At 37.0% G+C, this 6,054-nt stretch overlaps 1 pseudogene; it reads left to right on the plus strand.

Moving 5' to 3' along the window:
* The first annotated feature begins 526 nt into the window (after positions 1-526).
* Positions 527-4,665, plus strand: LOC123583639 (annotated as a pseudogene).
* Positions 4,666-6,054: the final 1,389 nt, after the last annotated feature.

Raw genomic sequence — 6,054 nt, forward strand, 5'->3', positions numbered from 1 at the left:
CAGATGCCCTTCATAGTGCTCAGTCTTTAGGTGAGGGTAGCAAGAAGTTATAACTGCATGACAGGAATAAAATTACTAATTATGAATTAAAATTCACAGCCTCACCTTCCTTCTTTCCTCCAATTAGGAAAAATCCTGGCATTGCCTATTTGGCATTTCCTTCTTCTCTGATTTTAATCACAGAGGTAAAGAAATATATTAAGAAGAATGTTAAGAATGTGAGTAATGGAGGGGAGCCTGGGTGGCTCACTCAATTAAGCACCTAACTTCAGCTCAGGTCATGATCTCACAGTTTGTGGGTTCGAGGCCCACACTGGGCTCTGTGCTGACACCTCAGAGCCTAGAGCCTGCTTCAGATTCTGTGTCTCCCTCTCTCTCTGTCCCTCCCCCATTCACAGTCTGACTCTTTCTTTCTCAAAAATAAATAAACATTAAAAAAAATTTTTAAGAATATAAGTAATGGAAAAAGAGGTTTTGGAGAGGTTGGGCATGTTTGAGAGGTAGAGAAGAAAATAAGGAATAGGGTATGGAAACAAGCAGCACTAGGGGTGAAGGATTGGATGTTCTTTCAAGTTCTGCAAGAAAGGAAGCAAGAAGTGACCACTGGAACTGTATGAAATTACTTTTGGTCACTTGACTGTGCTTTCTTGATTGTGACACCTCACCAGGACTGGAATTTTCAGGCATAGCCCAAAGCATTAGTGAAACAATGGGTGAGAAAGATAGGAGCAGTGCCTGAATATCAACAATCACAGGATTGGGTGGAGCCTATGAGAACTACTGAGGAGGAATAGATTAGCTGGAGAATAGAACAAATATAATCAAAGACAAATCCAAGATTATGACCAGTATTCAGACATTGTTCAGTTTTACATTTGGAGTGGGACAATAATTATACAAAAATTTTCTACATTGTCCCCTTTTATACATCACTGAGATCATGGTATACCTTAAAATGAATACATAGCTTAATGTAGCTTTTTCTTTGTAAAGCTATTATTGAGCCAATGGTGAATCATAATCTACTGTCAGCTCCATGAATATAAGAGAACTATTTTTATCATTATCATTATATTGTTATTAGCTATCCAGCACAAACTATTGTACACTATTGTGTACAAAGCTGTAACATAATAAGTGCTCAATAAGTATTTATTGAATAATCAGTAGTGTCTCAGAGTTGAAGAAAAAGATCAAATGGAAAAAACACAGCATATTTTTCTCCTAGAAATTTTTACTTTTAATGTGTGCCACATGGGGTAAATCTGTTATAAAGTTTACTGCATTTAATTGTGCATTATAGATATTATTATGTTAATTTCACAGGTAAGGAGACTGAGTCTCAGAGAGGTTAAAAAATTTGGTGAAAGTTCCAAATTAGGAAAGAGATGGTGCTGCTTTCGAACCCAGGTCTAAGGACTCAAGAGCACAAAGTCTTAGCATTATACTATGTTGTTTCAAAACAAGAATTCAGTAGACCAAATTGAACGAAAATTTGGAGGAAAGAAACAGAAGCAGAATCCAAGAACAGGGTCTGAGTGGAAGGGTTATAGATGGAGTCCTAGAGCAATGAGAAAACATGAGATCATATCAGGGGCTGTCCCTGCCCTGAGTTAAAGACCAAATGAATTGGGCCTGTGACTACTAAGAAAATCTGCATTGTCATCACCATTCTTTTATCCATGTAATACTCGATTCTAGATTCCTCACGAAGAATGCACAATACCCCTGCCCCAATTTTCAGATCTGTGTAACCCAGCAACTTGAACATATCACATAGTATAATTTAAGGCATTAATTTTCCAAATAGTGCTTTATTGATTCAATGACCAAAATAAGTTTCCAAAAGTGCTTAACACACTCCATGGGAATAATTTGTTATACTGGAATAAAGTAGACCTTTCTAAATCAGCGTGACTTACAGACATACATACTTTGCATTTATATTACATGAGCCAAAAATGTCACATTACAGCTCACAGATGCTATTTACATAAACAAAGGGAATTGATGTCAATCAACTCCTGCTAATGTACAATAAGCACAGAATAGCAAGAGGACAATGGCCTATATTCAGTAGCCCCCAAGCCAGTTGTAAAGAGGCACCAACTAAAGTGATAGGAAGTGATGTCACTTCCTGTCTGCACACTGTTCTGTTGTGCAGTTTCATCCATTTCCTGGGACCTCTCCTTGTAAGCTATGAGCCTTCTTTCTCCTGGCTACAATGCATCCTACACTTGATAACAAATTGCAGCTGTCCACTAGTTTATTACATCTTCTCAAAGACCAAAGCAAATCCATACTTGTGTAAATGTGCCTTTTTCTTGGTAGAAGTTGAAATTGGTTACACATAGTTAATCATACCATAGTGTCACCTCTACAGTCAGAAACTGTCATTAAGTATCTCCTTAGCGTGCTCCAAACTCAATAATCCCAATGAGTTCAGTGTTTCTCAACTGACTAATCATTTTCATTTTTATTCTCATTTCCTCTGGACCCTATCCAAATTCTCTGTATCTCAGATAAATAATAGGAGTGAAATTAATCTCACCACAATAGCAGTTAAGACTAAAACCACATGAACTATATTGGGAGAACCACTTCATATTTTCAATGCTTGCCTTGTAGAGCTTGATTTGAAATAGTGAGCACATGTTATTAACTTCGTCACCTCATAATCTAAGGCCTTATCAAACTATGTTTATAGAATCTGACTTAATAACACCAGCTCATATTCAAGTTCTACTAACTGCCCCAAAACAGTGTTCCTGATTTTTTTCCTGAGTGAATTATACTGAACATTATCAATTAAAATATTAGGCTTAATAATCTATCCAATTGCTAATGAAATTTTAATTTTAATTACTATCTATAGGATCCTAGTCTAAGTTGTACTGTCCACATGGAAGTATGTGTGTGTGTATAAGAAAAAATTTCTAAGACTAGCCAATCATAGAGTCATGAAATCTTAGAGGCAGAAGAACATTATGTTAGATTCTGTTCCTCCAGAGGCACCAGACTAGTTAAACCTTGATTTCCAGAAAAGGACAAGTAGATTCTGTGGTCTTATAGTATACATTCCATCTCATCTTCAAGAATGTGGATTCTAATGAGCTTGACATCGATACTATAATGAGGAAATAATAAAAAATACAGTCAAAGATTATTCCAAAGATGCATCAAAGATATTCATCATGGAATTGAAGACAGAAGAAATAATTATGAATTATAAATTATAATTATGTAATTATAAATTATAAATTCCCTAAATAAAATTGCCAAAACTAAGTGTATGATTAAATGCTTCTACTGGAGTCAGCCATTTTTAACTTAATTAACAGAGGGAAATAAATCCTCCACATATAATTTTAGTGTAGTTTTTTCTGCCATGAGTTTGCTGCTAGAACACAGGTGCCATGAAAACTACTGCTAAATCTAAGCCAAATAGGGAAAGAAAAAACTCATATTAACATCAGCATCATTAGACATGTGATCCAGGCAAGTCCATGACTGCTGGCCATCTGATCTACAAATGTGGGGAGACTGACAAAAAGAACATTGAAGAATTTGAGAAGGAGGCTGCTGACATGGGAGAGGGCTCCTTCAAGCATGCCTGGGTCTTGGATAAACTGAAAGCTGAATGTGAGCAAGGGATCACTATTGATATCTCCATGTGGAAATTTGAGACAGTATTATGTTTCCATCATTGATGCCTCAGGATATAGGGACTTTATCAAAAACATGATTAGAGGCACATCTCAGGCTGTGCCTAAAATTTTCAGGCCCGATTGCTGCTGCTGGTATTGGTGAACTTGAAGCAAGTATATCCAAAAATGGGCAGGCCCGTAAGCATGCCCTTCTGGCTTACACACTAGCTATGAAACAACTAATTGTTGGTGTTAACAAAATGGATTCCACTGAACCACCCTTCGGCCAGAGAAGTATGGAGGAAATCATTAAGGAAGTCAGTATGTACATTAAGAAAACTGGTTGCAACCCGGACCCGGCAGTATTTGTGTCAATTTCTGGTTGGTATGGTGACAACATGCTGAAACCAAGTACAAACATGCCTTGGTTCAAGGGATGAAAAGTCATCAGTAAGATGGCATTGCCTGTGGGACAATAGTGCTTGAAGCTCTGGATTGCATTCTGTCACCAAGTCATCCAGCTGACAAGCCTTGGGTTTGTTCTAGGATGTCCACCAAATTGGTGGTGTTGGTACTATCCCTGTGAGACTGTGTTTTCAAACATGGCATTGTGGTCATTTTTGTTACCATCAGTGTTACAACTGAAGAAAAGTCTGTTGAAATGTTCCATGAAGGTGGAGTGAAGCTCTTGTTCAGGACTGTGTGGACTTCAATGTCAAGAATGTGTCTGTCAAAGATGCTCATCATTGCAATTTAGATGGTGATAGCAAAAATGACCCACCAGTGAACTAGCCGGTTTCACTGCTCAGGTGATTACCTTGAACCACCCACACCATATCAGTGCTGGCAATGAACCTGTGCTGGAGTGTTGGTCACGCAACTCACATTGCTTGCAAAGTTTACTGAGCTGAAGAAGATTGATCACCATTCTGGTAAGAAGCTGGAAGATGGCCTCAGATTTTTGAAATCTGGTGATGCTGTCATGATTGATACATTTCTTGGAAAGCTTGTATGTTGAGAGCTTCTCTATCTCCTCTGGGTCATTTGGCTGATTTTTTTAAGTGTTTATGTAATTTTGAGAGACAGAGAGAGACAGAGCACAAGCCAGGGAGGGATAGAGAGAGAGAAGGATATGTAGAATCCAAAGCAGGCTCCAGGCTTTGAGCTGTCAGCACAGAGCCTGACACGGGGCTCAAACCCATGAACCACGAGATCATAACCCAAGCCGAAGTCAGACACTTAACCAACTGAGCTACCCAGGTGCTCCTAGGTAATTGTTATTTCCAACAGACCGTTGCTGTGGGTGTGTCATCAAATCAGTGGACAAGAAGGTTGTTGGGGCAGGTAAGATACCCAAGTCTTCTGATAAAAAACTCAGTAGGCTAAATGAATATTATCCCCAATACTTGCCATCCAGACCTTAATCTGGAAGGTCTGGAACTGCTTGTCTCCATTGGCCAATTAAGTTTAATGGTAAAGTCTGGTTAATGATAATAATGCAATGTAAAAGTTTCAGGGAGAAAAGAGGATGTTTTGTGGATCATTTGTTGTTGTTGTTGTTGTTGTTGTTGTTTTCCTATGGCAAATTTACATTACTAGTTTTTAAAATCAGTACTTTTTAATGGAAACAATTTGACCAAAAAAATCTGTCACAGAATTTTAAGACCTATTAAAATAAAGCTGACTGAGAAAAAATTCTGGGTAAAAAGTAAAATACAAACTATAGATATAAGATCAGTCCCCCAAATCAAAAGAAAATGAAGATAAGTAGATACTGTATAAATATATACACATATAGAAATGTAGAAAAATGATTGAAGGTAATTGATAGTAATTATCTCTTGATAGTTAAAGGTGATTTTTGTTTCTTCTTTTTCCTAAATTTCCCTGTTTTCATATGTGTGTGTGTGTGTGTGTGTGGTCTTTTTATTTTATTTGTTTGTTTTTTAATTTATTTTTTATTTGAGTATAGTTGACACACAATGTTACATAAATTTCAGGTGTATAGTTTTGTGATTTGACAAATTTATGTATTATGCTATGTTCAGCACAAGTGTGGCTACTGGCTGTCCTGTTACATCACTATTACAAAATTATTGACTTTATTATTTATGCTGTGCCTTTTATTCCCATGACACTCATTCCATAACTGGAAGCCTGTATCTTCCATGCCCCTTCACCCATTTGGCCCAACCCTAACCCTTTCCCTTCTGGCAATCATCGGTTTGTTCTCTGTGTTTATAGGTCTGATTCTGCTTTTTGTTTGTTTATTCATTTGTTGTTGTTTTTTAAATTCCACTGCCTCTGAATTACTTCTCTAATTTGAAATTAAGCTACTTTTATTCTAAAATTTTGTAAATACACAAAATTAATCATTAGTCTTCTTTTTGCATTCCTTAGCCTGATT

Source organism: Leopardus geoffroyi, chromosome B3 (assembly GCF_018350155.1).
Source record: "Leopardus geoffroyi isolate Oge1 chromosome B3, O.geoffroyi_Oge1_pat1.0, whole genome shotgun sequence".
Lineage (NCBI taxonomy): Eukaryota > Metazoa > Chordata > Mammalia > Carnivora > Felidae > Leopardus > Leopardus geoffroyi.